The sequence below is a fragment of the Leucopleurus acutus genome (assembly GCF_964270905.1).
Source record: "Leucopleurus acutus genome assembly, chromosome: 20".
In the NCBI taxonomy this organism is placed as follows: domain Eukaryota; kingdom Metazoa; phylum Chordata; class Mammalia; order Artiodactyla; family Delphinidae; genus Leucopleurus; species Leucopleurus acutus.
The window spans coordinates 41,397,472-41,419,174 of NC_139162.1; positions in this window are offsets into that span (position 1 = coordinate 41,397,472).

A 21,703-nucleotide genomic window follows, 5' to 3' on the forward strand; every position below is an offset into this window, starting at 1 on the left:
TTATTATCTATATTGTTATTATTACCTGGAAAATACATTGCTGGTTTTCTAGGAAACAAAGAGGCACTCTTCAACTTGTCCCTGACTTTCACCCCCTCTGGGGACTGGGACACAGGACTTATGCCAAAAGGTGTGGAGTGGGGGGTTGGGGGGGTCATCATTCCTGCTAAAATAATGATTTTATTTATTTTAGCAGATTTTTTTTTTTGGTTTAACCCATCTTCCCCCACCGCCCTGTGGTGGTAAGAGTGTGTGCCCTGAGTTTAGAGCAAGCGCAAAGAAACATTTTTCTCTTGAAAGTATGTTTATGTCGCTGTCAAGCAGCCCAATAATACTGTCTCCCTCCAGGCTTTCTCCCTGCCGGGATCTCCTTACAGACAAGCCTGCACACCAGATGCCTGCGGGCCCTTCAAGAACTCTGCAGCCTCCTAGAGCAGGAAGATGCCAGATGCTCCCTGCTTGGGGCAGGGCGACCAGGGTTCGAGGGGGCCGGCTGTGGTCTTACTCTCCCGCCCAGTCTCTGCTTGCCCGACCACCGCAGGAGAAGCCTCGAGAAGACCGGAGGGAGGCCTGCCTCTGAGGGCAACCCAGAAACAAGGGTTTGGCCAGAGGAAAGTTAACTGCAACGTTACAGAGCGACCCTTCGACGTTTCTGTGCGTAGCTGTCCCCAGCCTCTCCTCCCCATCACCGCGGAGAACCGTGGCTGACGCACCCAGGACCGAATCGGGGTGGTGCCCTCAGAGCCCGACCCCCGAGCTTGGTGAGCTGGGGCTCCCGCTGCGGGGAGGGACATTGGCAGAACCCCCTGACTCCCCACGCGGCGTCGGGGAGGACCCATGGTGGAAAACAGCGCGTCACCAGTAGTGTTTTGATTCCAGCCACAGAGCGGGCATTAGCTGTGGCTCTTTTCCGCGGCCTCGGTCAGCCACTGAACACTTCTGGTTTAACCACTCCGGGGAGTGGAAGGTGTTGCCGAAAACCCAGTGTGGTTTCTACTGCGCCAGCGTCTCTGTTGCAAAATTAATCCCATAAGTGGCTGGTAAAGGGCTCGTTTCCCAGGTAAGTGGCGCCGGCGCGTGCGGTGACCGCGCAACGAGAGGGCGCCCTCTCACTTCCAGTCCCCGCGCTGCAGCCCATCCCCACCGCCTCGGACACCTGGCCAGCGGTCTCAGCCCCTCCCCTCTTCCAGAGCTTGCCAGGGTCCTAGACTGTGGCAAGGAGACTGCCCAAATGCGCTGGGCAGGGTCCAGGCAAGACCTGGCACTGGCTTGCCTGACCAGCGCAGCTGCCATGTGACTGCCGCGGCCGGGGATCCTCGCCACAGACGGAAACGGTGACTCCCACTGGGTTCTGTAGCCTGGCACGTTCTGGGCTCTTCTGTCCAGTGCCCGAAAGGCAGGAGCGCTAAGGATCTGAGACCTCTCCTCTCATCCTGCCCTTGCTTCCCTACCCGAAGGGGCTGGCAAGAAAAGGGAAGACCAGAGAGGGGTCTCCAGGCAGAGGCAGGCAGTGGGAAAGACGGCGGGTGCAGGGGGCTGTAACCCTCGCACCCCACCCCGTCCCAAGCCTTGGCTGCCTAGCCCACCTCCTCCCTGCCTTGGGGCCCTGGAGAGAAGGGCAGGGGGAAGGGGAACCGCACCAGAGGTCACCACTGCAGGGTGACACCCTTCCAAACTGATAGTCCTTGATTTTCAAAAAAAATATAGAAGTTTATACACATTTCCAAAGTACACAACTTCTTTGGAGGCTTATTATACCCATGAAAATACAGGTTATAAACACAGTAACTCGGTAGTTCCCTGGTGGTCTAGTGATGAGGAATTGGCACCTTCACTACCATGGCCCAAGTTCAATCCCTGGTCTGGGGACTGACATCCCATAAGCCATTTGGCACAGCCAAAAAAGAAAAAAGAAAAAAAAATAGAGTACCATTTGTTTCCAGTGAAGCAGGCCCAGAATCCCAGCTGAGTGTAAGCTGGCCTCGCCTACAGCTGTGCACCTGTAGGTGTCGTGCTGCTTGTACTGAATGTCAAAGACACCCCTTAGATCAGTCGGCAAGAAGAGGGCTTTCCATTTCTACCCCCAGCTACCGTTCACCTCGGCAGGAGCAACACTCTTGGGTAACTCGCCCTGATGGCATGGCAGCCTTGCAGGTCACTTCCAGGCAGCCTATCCCAGAGGTGACGACCAAATTAAGATGCTGGAATCACACCGTGTGTGTTGAAAAGAGAAAGGAGAGCTTGGAGCAAAGGGAATGAGATGGGGGCAGCTCAGCACACTTGGAATAGGGTGCAGAGGTGGTTGGAAGGACCTCGCTGCCTGAGTCCTGGATTAGGCAACGCTAACATGACCCACTTCACACAGTGGCATCAGCCTTCCCCACTGATGAGAACCAGAGTCAAGGATGAGCAAGCCACTAGACCGTAGGTGCCTGGGGCATGCACACACTCGCTCTATCAAGAGCTACAGGGGCAAGGACGCCTGGCCTAGAACATACATAGCTGGCCGACAAGCCTCTGAGCACCGTGCCTTTTACCTGCACATCTTGGGCAGGGGACTCGTGACGCCGGAATGAATGTCACCAATAAAGAAGGATGATGCTTCCAACACAAAGCACAGAAGATAATTGAACACGTGTTGCCTGACACCGAAGAGGGACTTTGCCCTTGAAAAGACAATTCGTGTGCATGGAAAAGAAACGCAATGCCTGGAACCACATTGTCTGGATCCAGGTCTCACTCTGGGACTGAATGAACCCTGTGTTTTGTGAGTGGATTGTTTAAAACTTTTTTTAAAAATTCATTTATTTTTGGCTGCATTGCGTCTTCATTGCTGTGCACAGGCTTTTCTCTAGTAGCATCAAGCAGGGTCTTCGTTGCAGTGCGTGGGCTTCTCATTGCAGTGGCTTCCCTTTGTTGCAGAGCATGGGCTCTAGGCACATGGGCTTCAGTAGTTGTGGCACATGGGCTCAGTAGTTGTGGCTCAAGGGCTCTAGAGTACACGTTCAGTAGTTGTGGCACATGGGCTTAGTTGCTCCGTGGCATGTGGGATCTTCCCGGACCAGGGATCAAACCTGTGTCCCCTGCACTGGCAGGAGGATTCTTAACCACTGCACCACCAGGGAAGTCCAGGTGGATTATTTAAAGATGCCAGGTTTCTGCTGTGGGCTGTACCTGAACTAGAAGATGCATTTGAGTCAAAGAATTGAGTAAGTGGAAGGAGTGGATTGTAAGGGATGTTGCTGTATTGAGAATACTCAGGTTTTTTTTTTCTATTAACTAATTTTATATTATTTTTTTAATCTTTTTTTTTTTTTTTGCCACACTGCACGGCTTGTGGGACCTTAGTTCCCCAGCCAGGGATTGAACCCACACCCTCGGCAGTGACAGCATGGAGTCCTAACCACTGGACTTCCAGGGAATTCCCAAGAATACTCAGTTCTGGTGTATAGAATGAAAGACACAAATGAGTAGAGCAGTAGGAAAACTCGTAAAATGTGTCTGTAGATTAGGAACGTGTGAGATATGGGAGAGAAGAACAGAACCTATGTCTGGTGAGCACAGAAGGAAAGGACGGAACAAATCAATGTTATCAGTTGGTGAACATTTGGGTGGTTTTCAGAACTCACTTTTTAAAAACGTGCAGAGACTTGAACAGACACTTCATTGAAGAAAATATACAAATGGTCCATAAGCACAATAAAAGGTACTCAATATCGTTAGTCATTAGGGAAATTCAAATTAAAGTCACAATGTGATACCTCTAAACATCTACTCAAATGGTTAAAATTTTAAAACACCAAGTGTTAGTGAGGCTCTCAACCAAATGGAGCTGTCAACATGCCACTGGGGATCATTAGAGAAATGCAAATCAAAACTACAACGAGGTACCCCCTCACACCAGTCAGAATAGCCATTATTAAAAAGTCTACGAATAATAAATGCTGGAGAGGGTGTGGAGAAAAGGGAACCCTCCTACACTGTTGGTGGGAATGTAAGTTGGTACAGCCACTATGGAAAACAGTATGGAGGTTCCTTAACAAACTAAAAATAGAGCTACCATATGATCCAACAATCCCACTCCTGGGCATATACCTGGAGAAAACCATAATACAAAAAGATACATGCACACCAGTGTTCATTGCAGTATTATTTCTAATAGCCATGGAAGCAACCTAAATGTCCATCAACAGATGAATGGATAAAGATGTGGTATATATACACAATGGAATATTACTCAGCCATAAAAAAGAATAAAATGCCTTTTGCAGCAACATGGATGAACCTAAAGATGATCATACTAAGTGAAGTAAGTCAGACAGAGAATGACAAATATCATATGATATTACTTATATGGGGAATCTAAAAAAAAGATACAAATGAAATTATTTTTAATATCTTTATTGAAGTATAATTGCTTTACAATGTTGTGTTAGTTTCTGCTGTACAACAAAGTGAAACAGCTATATGTATACACATGTCCCCATATCCCCTCCCTCTTGAGCCTCCTTCCCAACCTCCCTATCCCACCCCCCTTACGTTGCCACAAAGCACCGAGCTGATCTCCCTGTGCTATGCAGCAGCTTCCCACTAGCCATCCATTTTATATTTGGTAGTGTATATATGTCAGTGCTACACTCTCACTTCATCCCAGCTTCCCCTCCCCTCCCCCGCAAGTGTCCTCAAGTCCATTCTCTACATCTACGTCTTTATTCCTGCCCTGCCACTAGGTTCATCAGTACCATTTTTTTAGATTCCATATATGTGCATTAGTGTACAGTATTTGTTTTTCTCTTTCTGACTTACTTCACTCTGTATGACAGACTCTAGGCTCGTCCATCTCATTACAAATAACTCAATTTTTTCCCTTTTTATGGCTGAGTAATATTCCATTGCATATATGTGCCACATCTTCTTTATCCATTCATCTGTTGATGGACATTTAGGTTGCTTCCATGTACTGCTTATTGTCAAATGAACGTATTTACAAAAGAGAAACAGACTCACAGACATAGAAAACAAATTTATGGTTACCAAAGGGGAAAGTGGGGGAGGGATTAATTAGGAATTTGGGATTAACAGATACACACTACTATATATATTGAATAAAATAGATAAATAACAAGGAACTACTGTATAGCCCAGGGAACTATATTCAATAGCTTGTAATAACTTATAATGGAAAGGAATCTGAAAAAGAATATATATAAGTAAATCACTTTGCTGTACATGTGAAACATTGTAAATCAATTACACTTTAATAAAAAGAAGTGAGTAGTGTGTATAGCTGTTACACTACAACTAGCACAAAAAATGAAGACAATACTCTTCTGGCATTCAAAACTGTAATCTAACTCAGCAAAGAAGTTGCTTATGTCTTTAACAAACAAGTGATGTTCCAAAATATGTCTTGTTTCACTTTTGTCTTACTCCTTAAAGTAAATGAAACTAGCAACCGACAGGTCAGAACTACACTAGTTAATTGCAAACTTTGGTTGGCTACAGATACAAGACTCTGGAAAAATCAGTGAAAACATTTTGTGATAATCAGTTGACTGTATGGGATTTACGATAAAAAAATACATTTTATTATTACTTATAAATTAGTAATAAGCATCCTTTATATCAGCAAAATTCATAATACTTTTAAAATAATACTTTTAATATGTTATTAATATGCTAAATAAATAGATGTTAAATATATAACTTTTTCCAGAGAGCCTGCTGTTAAATATTTACCAGTATACTACTGGGCACAAGGGAATACTTTGGATGATGGAAATTATCTATATATTGATTGGAGATATGGTTTCATGGTGTACACATTTGTCAAAACTCATTAAACCATATACTTAAAATGTGTGCATTTTATGGTATGCAAATTGTACCTCAATAAATTTGATTTTTAGAAAAACAATATAAAATTGAAGACTTTGACTGATAAGCTAATGAAGACCTCAGGGAATTCCATAGTGGCTGGGCCTTGAAGAAACATTTGGGGGTCATAGCACAGTTTGTTCAGTTTTTTTTAACTTTAAGCCCAGAGAACACAAAAGTCAAGAACGTCCTCTGACCACCCCCGCCAGTCCCACGGCCTGCACACAGCTGCAACCCCGGGTCCTCCATCCTGAGCCAGTACACCTTTCTCTGTCGTCCTCTGAAAATATCCAAGAACTCACTCGTCTATTAAAATAACATCTGAGATGAACTGCTTTGCAGTAATTATCAGCCAAGAGTAAAGGAAATGTGTTCTGCGCTTTTCAAAGCCTCTTTTATCTGAGTCTTTGATGAATTCCCCAGGAGCAGCCCTTCAGTCCCAGCCCTTTGCACAGGAGGTGAGCAGGAATGACCCCATTCACATGGAGGCACATGTCGGCCACTGCACAGAGAGGAAAGCCAAGTCCAGAAGTTAGGAGGGAAAAATCATAGATCAGGATGCTCTGTCTTCACGAAGCTAAATGTTCACAGTGTTTGGAAACAGCCTGTCAGCCCACTGAAACTTTCATTTTTCGTCCAGATAGATATTGCAGTCCCATAACCCTCTGTCATACACGTATGTATGTATATGATCACATACATATATACATAAACATATATATGCTATATATCATATACGCAAGGTTTTATACCAAGATAAATTCTTGTTGTAAAAAAAGACAAATTGATTTTTGCCTATTTGTGAATTAAAATCCTAGCATCAGTCTTCTCTTCAGCAGCCCTCGCGGAATAACTTGCTGTTTAATATCAGTTAATCCATCAGCAGGTATACATAGAATAGTGACTACATGTTTATGACGGCTTCCTGGAAAGATGGGCATTTATTGCTTTGTGTCTCTTTAATTGACCTGGGTAATCCCAGCTCACTGTTTCCATCATATTCCTCTTCTAGACCCAGCAGAGGAAGTATGTGTCTTGAAATCATCACTTTATTGCTATTAATACACACTAGCCAGGACTATTTTGTTTGATATATTTTAATAACCAGTTGATCTTTGGATTTTCACTTTGAAATGATTCTATCACAAAGAGAATCTTTTTTTTTAAATTAATTAATTTATTTTTGTCTGTGTTGGGTCTTCGTTGCTGCGCGCGTGCTCTCTCTAGTTGTGGCAAGCGGGGGCTACTCTTGGTTGTGGTGCGCGGGCTTCTCATTGCGGTGGCTTCTCTTGTTGCAGAGCACAGGCTCTAGGCACGTGGGCTCAGTAGTTGTGGCGCACAGGCTTAGTTGTTCCGCGGCATGTGGGATCTTCCCGGACCGGGGCTCAAACCCGTGTCCCCTGCATTGGCAGACGGATTCTTAACCACTGCACCACCAGGGAAGTCCACAAAGAGAATCTTTACATGTTTAATTAATAAAGCTTATATTAATTGTAAACTTTGGTGATTTTACAATAGTAGTTAATTGTAGTTAATGCACAATTATTTAAGGAATAAGGGATCAATTTCTCATGAATGAAATCATGTTGACACAACCCCAGGAGGAAACAGATGTGAGCGAGTCACAGAGAAGACAGTTCAGCCCCAGAAGTTACCCTGCTCTGTAGCATCCCACAGGAGAGATGTAGGGCCCCTGGCACAGAGTTTTGCTGCTCCTTACTACTCAAAATCAGTCCTTGGACATACCCGGCAGTCCAGTGGTTAAGACTCCAAGCTCCCAATGCAGGGGGCCCGGGTTTGATCCACGGTCGGGAAACTAGAACCTGCATTCATGCCTCAACTAAGAGTTTGCATGCCTCAACTAAGAGTACGCATGCCACAACTAAAGATCCCACATGCCGCAACTAAGAGCCGGCATGGCCAAATTAAATAAATAAATGAATTTTTAAAAAAATGAAGAAAAGCAAAATGAGGACTGAATGTCCCCCAGAGCCTGGGTAGACGCAGCAGAGTGAAAGCCCCTCCCCCAAAGAACAACACACAGGAAGTTCTAGAGAGAAAAATCACTGTGACTGAGGAAAGGGAGCCCCTAACCCTGCTCCCTGGCATCCTCAGCAAACTCCCCAAACCCCGCTGATGTGTCTGCACCTGAAGGAAGCAGACTGAGGAGAAATGAGTCTAAGGGGCTTTGGGGTAAGTGCACAGTAAGGCTGCCCTTTGGCAGAAGCTCCCACCAGGTCGGGGAGGGGCTGGCTGAGTGTCTTTTCTTTCTTCTCTTGAGAAAGGTTCAAGGGAGTCTTCTGGGCCTCCTATGGAACCGGTGCATTAGTTTGCTAGGGCTGCTGCAACAAGAGTACAGAAATTTATCCTCTCACAGCTCTGAAAGCTAGAAGTCTGAATTCAAGGTGTCAACAGGGTTGGTTTCTTCTGCGGCCTCTCTCCTTGGCTTGTAGGTGGTCATCGTCTCCGAGCGTCTCCACGTGGTCTCCCTCTGTACCTGTGTCCTAATCCCTTCTTACAAGGACATCATTCATATTGGATTGGGGCCCATCCTAATGACCTCATTCAACCTTAATCACCTCTTTAAAGGCCCCATCTCCAAATATAGTCACATTCTGAGGCACTGGGAGTTAGGATTTCAATATAGGAATTTCTGGAGGACACAACTCAGCTCATAACAGCCAGGAATATATCTGTGGAAGCTATGGAGGCAAGGGTGGGTCCTGGAAGGCTGACCAAGAGCAGCCCCAGGACAGAGGGACTGAGGAACTCTGTGCTCCTGAGGACAGGCACTGCATCTTACCTGCCTTTATTTCCCAAATGCCGAGCACTAGGCTTGGCACTTAGTAGGGTTTCCAAAAAAATGCTTTTTGAATGAGGGGATGAATGAATGAATGAATGAATGAGCATGTTACTAGAAAAGGTATTCCCGTTCTCTGCACCTTTCTTACAAACAGGTGAGAATCTTTCTGGCTTTATTTAAGGACAGGTAAGGGCCCTCTTAATTTCCTCTGAGGTTGGTTCTCTTTGGACCAGGCAGGTGAGGGCTAGGACCAAACTTCATCTTGGCCCCCAACCATTCAGCATCCATCCTCTCTGCACCAAGTCCTCTCCACTCCCCGCCCCCCTCCCTCCCCTCAAGGAGCAGGGCTCAGAACTCAGAGAGCTCCAAAGACCCAAGGGCATGTACACAGCCTAGGAGGAAAACATGTATCAGCACAAAGCTACAGAGAAAACAATGCAATGTCAGGATTAATACACTCGAGGAGACATAATACATCAACTAGTTTCCATGCCCATATTGTCATTTATTATTTACTTATACATTATCATGATGTGGGATAGGGGTGCATTTCCATTTTTTTGACATGTTTTGTAGTAGGGGATCCAAAAGAAGAAGCCTCTGGGGCCTGGGAAGTTCTTAGACTGGCCCTGTGCCTGTTAGCTTTCCAGCTAGGAGAAGGAGGTCCTAGTCAGGGTAACATGGTGGTACCCTCACCCTGTGGCATGGAGATCATCCTCAGAAAGAAGCTGGCCACAGAAGCTTGAGTGGAACTGCTTCTGAAGTCAGACTGCATGACGGGTTTTAGGCGAAAAACTGTTTTCTAAATGTTTCCTGTTGGTCCCCCTTTCCCACCAGGCGTAGATGACAGCTGTCATCATAAAGGATACAGGACCTGAGGGGGTTTTTCCTCCTAAGAGTGGTTTCACAACTTGGTCAGTTGCTTTGGGAGGGAAATGAGGCAAAAGGCGAACATGTTTCTTTCTCCCAGAAAGAGCACAGTGTGAGGAACAATGATGGTGTGGCTTAGCTCCAAGAGTAACCCTTGTGCGTCCTGACATCTGACATTGTGCCTTTAACAGTGAGCTGGAAAGGATTTTGAAAAAATGCCATTCTGTGCACTGTGGGCAACTGCACGTACAGTAGGTCTGCTCTGAGCAGAGAAGCATCAATATCTATTACTTAGAAACAGATGAGAAGGCGAATCAGCAGCTGCTAGACCATCAGATGAACTGCGCTCTGTTGTGTTTCAAGCCTAACTTTCCTTCTGCCTCTTACATCCCGTAATTGTCAGTGAGCTCCGTGGTACCATTCCATGACATAACTGATCAACTGCAGGATCATGGCTAATAAACTGATATAAAAGAGCTTATTAAGACATACCTTTAAGTGTGAGATAATATGTGATTCAACACGCGGCACAAACAGCTCAGAAGCCCAAGCTCGCCGCCAAGCTTACTGTGGCTTTCTCCCAGGGAATCACGGCATATGGTACCATAATAGAGCAGGAATTTACAGCAACGGAGATGTATGAGGGAGATTAAAGCTTCATCTGTAAGGACATACTGCGTGGCAAAAAACACCGTTATTGTATTTCCTGCTTTGTATTCTAATGAGAAACTTAATCCCTTTCGGTAGAGTGTGGGCTCCCTCTGCTGCTGGCAGGACATATCAGGACTCTATGCACTAAGGGATCCCTGGGCACCTGAGCAGAGCAGGTGGCCTGTCCTGGGAGGAGAAAGATGGGGCTGAACATTCAGAGGGACAGACTTGTTCTGTAGGCTCTGCCTCTGTGTGACACTGGGACTATCTGTGCCCCTACTGCAAGTGATGGAAAACACAACGATGACCTGTCCACATCACCTGTGTCCACCCTGAAACAGGTCACAGAAGTGATGCTGAGAGGCAGCCCTCCCCGCTGAGTGGCGACCCTCCCCTCCCTCCCTCTCCTTTCCCTTCTCCTTCTTCTTTTCTCTCTCTCTCTCTCTCTCTCTCTCTCTCTCTCTCTCTTTTTACCTTCCACACAGCCACTGCCAGAAGCTCCTCCAGTTCTGTTTCAGACCCCTCCCAACAGTTTTGCTACTGCTCTGGGTTCTGCCTCGTCCTAGCACGGCCAGCACCTGACTCATGTGGTACCGAGGAGACTGCATCACCCAGAAGGTTTAACACCTTCCACCCATCAGTAAGCAACTCGTCTCAAGACACCTGGTCACACCCCACTCTCAGCCTCCCACCACCGGTCCAACTTCAAGAGTTGCTTCTTCTCGGCAACAGAATGTTTTAATGTAGTATCCACCCCAAGAGCAGAAACATTTTAGTGCCATAACTTTGATGTGTCCCTTTTGGCCAAATCTAAATAAATAAATAGACCATTAAACTCCAGCTGTTTCTGCTACCAAGATAGGTATGAGAAGAGGATGCGGCTTGGGGGTGGGGTGGGGGGTCATACACCATACTCTTTGAAACTAGGACCACACTTGCTCCTCTCAGAACCATCAACCATCCTAAGCAAAGCAGCTCATTCTCCGATAATCTGGTTATTCACGTGGTATCTCAAAGTCTCTGATTTCTCTCTTTAAGCTCTAACGGCCATACTACTGTACTTTCAGTAGTCAACAGAGATGCACGTCTGTGTGTCTGCAGACTTCCTGGTGATACTAGCGGTCTTTTACCAGGTACACATTAGCTACTGGGTGAGAGGGGTGCGGGCATACTGCTAGTTCTCTGGGTTACATATGCTGATATATGATCACCTATTCTCACCTGCAGCCTGCAGAGAAAAACGTTCAATTACATTTCAGATGGCGTCCTCGGGCATAACACATTTATATTTCATATCGCTAATTTCAACACTCATGGCATTCATTCATTTGTTCATTTAACTCAGAAGCCTCCGCAGTCATCCAGATGAGAGGAGCTTGCCTGGCCAAGGCAGGTGGTAGAAGAGGAGGCGGGGAGGAGCCGGGCCCTGGAGAGGTTTTGAAGACAGACAACAGGATACTCGGGTGAGTTGGATGTGGGGTGAGACAGAAAGAGGGGGGTCAAGGTGACTCCAAGATCTCTGGTGCGCAGTTACGAGGGTGCCTGTTTTTCAGTCTGGTTGCAAGGTGGTGCTATTTACTGAGATGGCAAACAATGGAGGGAGACAGGTTCTGAAGGAGAAGTCAGGATTTGTCCGGGGCATGATGCATTTCAGATGCCTGGTCGACATCCTTGTGACGATGTGGGGTGGGCGGGTGGATGTCCTGCATTGGGTTCCAAGGGAGGGTGGGCTGGAGACAGAACCTGAAATTCACCAGTGGATAGATGGCACTGGATGAGACTGCCAGGGGGTGAGTATAAAAAGCCTGGGGCAGAGTCCTGGCGTAACTTGCAGATAAAGTCAGGAGGAGGGGCGAGCCCCTTCCTACAAAGGAAAAGTGAGAGGAAAACCAGGAGATCACGGGGCAAGTGTCTCAAGGAGGAGCGGGAGAGCAACATTGCTGCTGACGGACTGAAATTATCTCAGTAACCCTGAACAAGGCAGCTTCAGAGAATCCTAACTGGAACGGTTCAAGAGAAAGTGAGCCATGAAGAAGTGGAGATAGCAAACAGAAGCTACTTTTTTCAGTTTTGCTATAAAGGAGAGGAGAAAAATAGGGCTATGGTAGAAGGTAAATTTTATATTATGTATATCTTATCACAATTAAAAACATGTTTATTTTTAACTGTGATAAAATATACATAATATAAAATTTACCATCTTAACCATTTTTAAACGTCCAGTTCAGCCGTGTTAAGCACATTCACATTGTCGTGCGACCAATCTCCAGAATTTATCTTGCCAAACTTGAACCCTGTACCCATTACATAACTCTCCATTCCCTTCTCCTCCCAGACCCTGGAAACCACCATCCTACTTTCTGTCTCTATGAATTTGACTACTCTGGTATATTAATCTGCTAAGGTTGCCATAACAAATTACCACAGGCTGGGTGGCTTAAAATACAGAAATTTATTTTTTCACAGTCTTGAAGCCTACAAGTCCAAGATCAAGTACTGACAGTTTTGGTTTCTCCTGAGATCTCTCTCCTTGGCTTGGGGATGGCCATCTTCTCACTGTGTCCTCACATGGCCTTTTCTCTGTGTGCATGCATCCCTGGTCTCTTCTTATAAAGACACTAGCGATATTGGGCCCCACCCATAATTACCTCTTTAAAGAACCTGTCTCCAAATGCAGCCACATTGGGAGTTAGGGCATCAACATATGAATTTAGGGTGGACACAATTCAGTCCACAGCATCTAAGTGCTTCATTTAAGTAAAATCATACAGCACATGACTTTCTGTAACTGGCGTATTTCACTTAGCATAACAACTTCAAGGTTCATCCATGTTGTAGTACCTGTTCCAATTTCCTTCCTTTTCAAGGCTGAATGTATTCCGTTGTATGTCTATACCACATTTTGTTTATCCATTCATTCATCAGTGGGTGAATGGGTTGCTTCCACCTTATGGCTATTGTAAATAATGATGCTATGAACATGGGTGTGCAAATATCTCTTCAAGACCCTGATTTCAATTCCTTTGAGTATATACCCAAAAATGTATTACTAGATCATATGGTAATTCTATGTTTAATTTTTTGAGGAACCAACATACTACTTTCCATAGCAACTGCACCATTTTACATTCCCAACAACAGTGAGCAAAGGTTCCAATTTTTCCACAATCTCAACACTTGCTATTTTCTGTGTTTTTGATAGTAGTCATCCTAATGGCTGTGAGGTGGTATCTCACTGTGGTTTTATTTTTTTTAATTGAAGTATAGTTGATTTACAATGTTGCATTAGTTTCAGGTGTACATCAAAGTGACAGATATATATTTTATATATATACGATATATACACATACTTTTTCAGATCCTTTTCCATTATAGGTTATTATAAGATATTGAATATAGTTCCCTGTCACTGTGGTTTTGACTAGCATTTCCTAGTAATTAGTGATGTTGAGCACCTTTTCGTGTGCTTGTTGACCATTTGTATATCTTCTTTGCAGAAATGTCTATTCAAGTCCTTTGCCCATTTTGAATTGGGTTGTTTGTTTCATTGTTGAATTGTAGGAGTTCTCTATATTCTAGACATCAACTCCTTATCAGATATATCATTTGCAAATATTTTCTCTCATTCTGTAGGTTGCCTTTTCATTGTGTTGATAGTGTCCTGAAAGTTTTAATTTTGATGAAGTCCAATATATCTATTTTTACTTTTGTTGCCTATGCTTTTGGTGTCATATCCAGGAAATCATCACCAAATTCAATATCACTTTTAAAAAATTAAAAATTTAAAAAAAATTTAAAATTACAAAAAGCACTTTGAGATCCTAAGAGAGTACAGAAGACATGTGGCAATGGAACAAGAATTTAAAAGCCCCATTAGGGGACTTCCCTGGTGGCGCAGTGGTTAAGAATCTGCCTGCCAATGCAGGGGACATGGGTTCGAGCCCTGGTCCGGGAAGATCCCACATGCTGTGGAGCCACTAAGCCTGTGCACCACAACTACTGAGCCCAAGTGCCACAACTACTGAAGCCCACGTGCCGAGCCGGTGCTCTGCAACAAGAGAAGCCACTGCTATGAGAAGGTCGCGCACTGCAATGAAGAGTAGCCCCCGCTCACCACAACTAGAGAAAGCCGTGAGCAGCAATGAAGACCCAACACAGCCAAAAATAAATACATTAATTAATTAATTTTAAAATAAATACATAAAATAAAAGTCCTATTAATTGAGACAAAGGTTATTTAAACAAAATAGAAAATGCATATCTACTATGAACTCTTACAAGGTAAATATGAGTGCAAAACTGTTATAAAAACAAGGAGAAATCTATAGAAACACAATAGTATGGTAAGAACTTTAAATAAGTCTTTAGTCTTTGATAGATCTGGTATATAAAAAAATTAACAGGTATATAGAAGATATAAATAGCTTCATGTTGTGTATGTGTCAAACTTGTCTACAACCAACAAAGGGTACACCTTTCCCAATCCCATAAAGCATTTTAAAAAATCCGTCACAAATAATGCAATGAAAAACTCTCAGGAATTTTATACAAGCCTACAATCTCTGATTCCAGTGCAATTTTTTTTTAATTCAAGTGTTAAAAGTTTTTAGAATTCAAACACTTGAAATTTTACAATCTTCTGGTGGTTCATTGTACTGTTCAACAGACATTTCCAGCTTTCCATTTTCTAGGCACAGGGTAGGATTGTACTTCTTCACCCCCTTTGATGTTAAGAATAGTCAAATGATTTTCTTTGGCCAATGAAATATGAAGAGAAATGATGGGTATCATTTCTGGGTGGAAACTTAAAGGGACAGTGCATGATTCACTAGGTTATCTCTGCCATGGCAACTGGTAACAGCAAGATGGCAGCTGCTCTGTTAGCCTGGGTCTCAGAGTGGGGAGACCTGGAGCAAAGCCACCAGCCAACCTCAGTGAGCAAGAAATAAACTTTTGCTATTTTAAGCCATTAATATTTTGAGAGTTTTGTTATACAGCATAGCCTAGCCCATCCTGACTGATACAAGCCTCCTAAATAACTTCTCAGCTAAAAAGATCAAAACTGCAAGTTGGAGACAAGAAAATAAGTGCTATTTTCAAAATGATGGGCTGGCCACTCAGTTTTTCTCTTCTTCCCCCAAGACCCTACAAAAATGATAGTAAAGGACTAAAATGGGAATAAATCCACAATGACAAAGAGAACAGGAAGTTGTCTATCAGTGGAAGAAAGTTTTAAAAAAAATTGTGAGACTGTGTCAAGCTGATACAGAAGTAATGACAGATGACACACCGCAGAGGAGGTTGCCGATCTGCCCTACAGAATTCCAGAGAGGCATAAGACAGAGTACGCAAGTGAGACCGGGCCAAAAACACTGGGATTACTCCAAAGGCTCTGTCTTAAACAGTCCAGTCCTTAGCTCCCTCCCTCATTCAGAATGCAGGGCCTCCAGAAAGATCAACTCTCCAAGTGAAACACCTGAGAGTTCTTCCATTAAATAACAAAGAAGAAAAGGGAGGAGGAGGAAGAGGAGGAGAAAGAAGGAAGAAGGAAGGAGAGAAGGAAGGGAGGGAGGGAGGGAGGAAGAAGGAGGGAAGGGAGGGAAAGAAAGAGAGACAGAAATTTGTATTCATTTGCTAAGGGCTGCCTTAAAAAAGTACCACAAACAGGAAAAAAACAACCTCAAAGGAAAGAGAACTAATTCAGGAAATAGAAGAGAATTAAAATTTTTTTCTAATTATAATCATAACTATATTCAGGAAGTTATTGCATTCAAAATCATAAACAAGATGCTAAGTAAAGAGCACAATCAGAGAACAAGAAAGGGCTCTTACAGAATGAAAATATCATGCTGAAATAAATTGAAGGCCCAGAAGATAAAACAGAAGAAATCTTCCAGAAAGCAGAGCAAAAAGACCATGAGATGGGAGACATGAAAGAAATGAGACTCAGAAGACCTTTCCAGGAGGCCCAGTTTTACAGGCATTCCGGATAAAGAAAGATAGAAATCAGAGGGGAAACATTATCAAATGAGAAATACAACAATATCTCCAAAAGGTTAAAGTTACACGTTTTCAGATTGAAAGTACCTACAGAGCAAACAGCACAAGGTCTTTTAAAAGACCCACATGTCTGTAAAATTTTAGAACACTGGGAAAAAAAGAAAATACTCTAAAAGCTTCCACAAGGAAAAAAATACCACTTATGAAGGAACAAAATTCAGATTTTTTATCACCAACACCAAATGTTAGAAAACAGATGATACACCTTCAAAGAGACTGACGACTAAACACAACTGAATCATGGATTGACAAGAAAACAAACAGCTGTGGAGAAGTTTATTTGAACAATTAGAGAGAGACAAAAGTGGATTGTATATCAGTTAGATGATATTATTTTATTTACATTACTTTATTGAGTGCAATAACTGTAGTGTAGTTATGCATGAGAACGTCTTTGTTCTTAGGATATATATACTTGGGGTGAAGTGACATGATATCTGAAAGTTACATTAAATGGTTCAGAAAAACTGTGCATGTGTATGTGCATTTGTGTGTGTGTGTGTGTGTGTGTGTATGCATGCACACCACATGTGTGTAGACAGAAAGATATACCAAATATGGCAAAATCTTAATGATTAGTGGATCTATGTGAAGGACATATAGGTGTTCTTTTCACTATTCCTTCCATTTTTTTATAGATTTGATATTTTTCAAAATGAAAAGTAAGGAATTTAAGAAATACAACTGATACATAACAAAGCTGTAAGGGAAAATAGCAAATAATTTTTAAATTTCTTAATTTAAAATAATTCAGAGGGAAAATTCTTTTTTCTAGAAGTTTGTAATTAACCAAAGAATTAAAGTATAAGATTAAATATTCAGACATGCAAGAACATAGAAATTTTACCTACTAGCTCTTTTTCTTAGAAAACTACTTGAAGATGTGCTTCAAAAAGATGAGGGGGGGCTTCCCTGGTGGCGCAGCGGTTGAGAGTCCGCCTGCCGATGCAGGGGACACGGGTTCGTGCCCCGGTCCGGGAAGATCCCGCATGGCGTGGAGCGGCTGGGCCCGTGAGCCATGGCCGCTGGGCCTGCGTGTCCGGAGCCTGTGCTCCGCAACGAGAGAGGCCACAACAGTGAGAGGCCTGCGTACTGCAAAAAAAAAAAAAAAAAAAAAAAGATGAGGGGTTAAACCAGGAAAGAAAACAGGGAGTCCAAAAAACAGGATACAACCTAAAACAGCAACAAAGGGAAATCCAGAATGACAGGAATGCAACAGGCCTAGAGAGGAACCTGTCCAGATTAAAGAGAGAGGAGGAAGACAGGTATCTGGTAAGAAAAGTAGAGTGTCAGAATACATGATATGATGGAGAGTTTAGAAATGTTCAGTTTTCTTTGATAAAGAAAAACAAGGCACCCCAATTTCATTGCAGCATTATACACAAGAGCCAGGTCACGGAAACAACCTGAGTGTCCATCAATGGATGAATGGATAAAGAAAATAAGGCATATGTATACAACAGAGTATCATGCAGCCATAAAAAAGAAGGAAATCCTGCCATTTGCGACAACATGGATGGACCTAGAGGGTATTATGCTCCACGAAATAAGTCAGACAGGGAAAGACAAATACCATATGATTTCACTTATATGTGGAATCTAAAACAAAACAAGTGAACTGAAAAGCAGTTATAGATAAAACCGAAACAGAGTCACAGATACAGAGAACAAACAAGTGGTTGCCAGAGGAGAGCTGGGGTGGAGAGAGGAGTGAAATGGGTTGAGGGAGATCAAGAGGTACAAACTTCCAGGTACAAAATAAATGCGTCACAGGACAAAATGTACTGCGTAGGGCATATCGTCCATAATAATGTAATATCTTTGTATGGTGGCAGACAGTAACTAGACTTATCATGGTGATCATTTTGTAATGTATAGAAATGTTGAATCTGCACCAGGCACTAACATAGTGCTGTGGGTCAATTATACTTCAAACAAACAAACTCGTAGAAAAAGAGATCAGATTTGTGGTTACCAGAGGCAGGGGGAAGGGGGTTTGAGGGGAGGAGGAATTGGATGAAGGTGGTCAGAAGTTAGAGACTGCCAGTTATAAGGTAAAGAAGTCCTAGGGATGTAATGTACAATATGATTCATATAATTATATTATACTTTGCTTTATGTTACGTATGTAAATCGTTAAGAGAGTAAATCCTGAGTTCTCATCACAAGGAAAAAATATATTTTCTTTTATTCCTTTTTCTTTTTTTTTGTATCTATAGGAGATGATGGATGTTCACTAAACTTACTGTAGTAATCATTTCACGATATATCTAAGTCAAATCATTATACTGTTCACCTTAAACTTATACAGGGCTGTAGGTCAATTATATCTCAATGAAAAGGAAGGGAAAAAAACTGAATTATGATTACAGATTGGGATATGAATAAGATGTAGCACAGATAATAAGAAGCACAGATAATAGAAGCTGAGAATGTAGAAAAAAGGATGCAAACTTACTGGAAGTTTAGAGATGCTGGCATCTTCATCTTTTAAAGCTGGGAGTCAAGAGACACTGTCTATACCTGATGGAATAAGAAAGAGAAGGTGTAAGTGTGTTGCTTAAACAATATACAACTTTGGAACTGAAAATAGTAATATGTGTATTAGGAAACTAAGGAAGAAAAGTAGGAGTTGTGGAGTGTGTCAAATCCCTATCCATCAGGGGATTAGAAAATGTCTAAACTATATAAATGAAGACATCATAGCATAGGTATGTTATTTAAATACATAGCTTCTTGGGGCTTCCCTGGTGGCACAGCGGTTTAGAATCCACCTGCCAATGCAGGGGACACGAGTTCAAGCCCTGGTCTGGGAAGATCCCACATGCCACGGAGCAAATAAGCCACCCGTGTGCCACAACTACTGAGCCCATATGCCACAACTACTGAAGCCTGTGCGCCTAGAGCCCGTGCTCCTCAACAAGAGAAGCCACCACAATGAGAAGCCTGCGCACCGCAACGAAGAGTAGCCCCTGCTCGACGCAACTAGAAAAAGCCCGTGCGCAGCAACAAAGACCCAAGGCAGCCAAAAATAAATAAATAAAAATTTAAAAAATAAATAAATAGCCTCTTAACTCATTTCCTGATGCTGCATTTGCCTTCTCCTCACACACGCAGTTTACAGTCCAGCCTCAATGGCTCTCTTGTAGTTCCTTAAACATTTCAGGCAGGCTCCTACTTCAGGGTCCTTCCGTTCCTTCTGCCTGGAATTCTCTTCCATATGATGTCTCTGTGACTCTCTGCCTCTCCTCCTTCAGGTCTTTTTTCAAAAGTCACCATCTCAGTGAACACTTCCCTGATCCACCGCTCTCTATCCCCACTACCTGACTTTTTTTCCTCTGTAGAACTTGACTTATCACATCTAATATACATATTCTGTCCTTTATTTCTATATTTATACTATATCTCCACTCCACCAGTACTATGTAGGGGGGGATGCAGTGATGCTTCCCTGTTTTTATTCACCTCTATATACACTGGTTCCTAAAACAGTTGCTTAGGCACATAGAAAGCAGGCACTCAATACATAGTTAATAAAAGACTAAATGAAGGAATAACTACAGAGCAAGCTGGAGGTAAAGTTTTACCTTTGGGAACTAAGACTGGTTGGGTAGGAGTGGGCCAGGAATAGCTGCTTTTCCTCACGTACAACTGACTTTTTTTAACCATATTATTTTGACCAGGGTTTAAAGAAATTATTATTACCTTTACAAAATCGGAAAATGTTTTAAGATATTGTGAAAGAGAAAAAAATAAGACAATTGAAAACACTATACACACACACACAAACCTGTACTCACAAGTAAATTCATTCCTTAAATATTTTCATTATTAAACAAGAAAGAATAAAAACAAACAAATAGAATATTCATCTGAAGGAACCAGAAAGAAATTAACAGTGGAAATATGAAAAGGAGGTAGAAATAAATAAAGAAGAAAGTAATCAGTACTGATAAATTTCAGTTCCTTGGGGAAAAAAGAAAAACAGCAACATATTAAAATAGCTGGAAAGCATAATCAAGAAACACAAAGAAACAATAGCCCAAAAAAACAATCAAGTCAACAATCCCTAAAAGGGATATGACCACAGATACAGATGTGATAGCCAGATGTTTCTAAAATGTGAAACCCTGAATGAAATGAATGGTTCTCTAGCAATTAAAATTATCTTGAGAAGAAACAGAAAACCTCAACAGGCTGATGAAGAAACCCAAATGGTCTGACAGAGAGTCCTTTCATATCTGCCCTAAAATAGTCACACAACTACATAAAGAATTTATCTTTGTTTTGTGACTTATTTTTTAAACCTTTAAATATTTAATCTATTGGGAATGTATTTTTTATTTAAGGAATGAGGTGAGAAGCCCCGTCTCTGCTTATCTGGTTTCCTTCCCTCTTCATGGGTGTGTGCCACTCAGGCATCATCAGCCCAGGTAGGGCTGCATCTTCCCCTGTGAGTGGAAGTCACATGACCCATCACATGGCCCATTGTACAGCCTGTCCACAAAGGGTCTCAAAACGTGACACCGGAAATAGAAGTCGACTCCAGACTGCCATTTTTATCATCTCTCCCCGCAAAATCTTGCCTGTTTACATATTAGAGAAAAAGCATCCTTAATGTTTAAGAATGTTAAATTCAAAACACATGGATTCTCTATACCCAAGAATTGAAAGAGATATTTATACATCAATGTTCATAGCAGCATTATTCAGGAGAGCCAAAAAGAGAAAACAACCCGGGGCTGCCCTGGTGGCGCAGTGGTTAACAAACTGCCCGCCAATGCAGGGGACACGGGTTCGAGCCCTGGCCTGGGAAGATCCCACATGCTGTGGAGCAACTAAGCCCGTGTGCCACAACTACTGAGCCTGCGCTCTAGATCCCGCGAGCCACAACTACTGAGCCTGTGTGCCACAACTATTGAAGCCTGCGCGCCTAGAGCCTGTGCTCTGTGACAAGAGAAGCCACCACAATGCAAAGCCCGCACACTGCAGTGAAGAGTAGTCCCTGCACCCCACAACTAGAGAAAGCCCGTGCGCAGCAATAAAGACCCAAAGCAGCCAAAAATAAATAAAAAAATAAAAATAAATATTTTTTTAAAAAAGAGGAAACAACCCAAGTGATGAATGGATAAACAAAATGTGGTTATATATATTATATATTATATATATTATATATTATATATATTATATATATATATATGAGAGAGAAATGTTATTAAATAGGAAAGAAATTCTGACACACGCAACAGTATGTGAGACAGGCTGGGACCTGGGACCCTTTGCTGCAGTGCTTGCACCAGGACAAACCTCTCCTCAAGCAACAAAATACAAAGAAGCTATAGGGACTAAAAATAACTGTGCACATGTGCATTTGGGGCAAATTCTGGACAAGGTACAAAGAGACCAAAAAACCCAACTGCCACTTCTGAAGAGCTGGGTGCA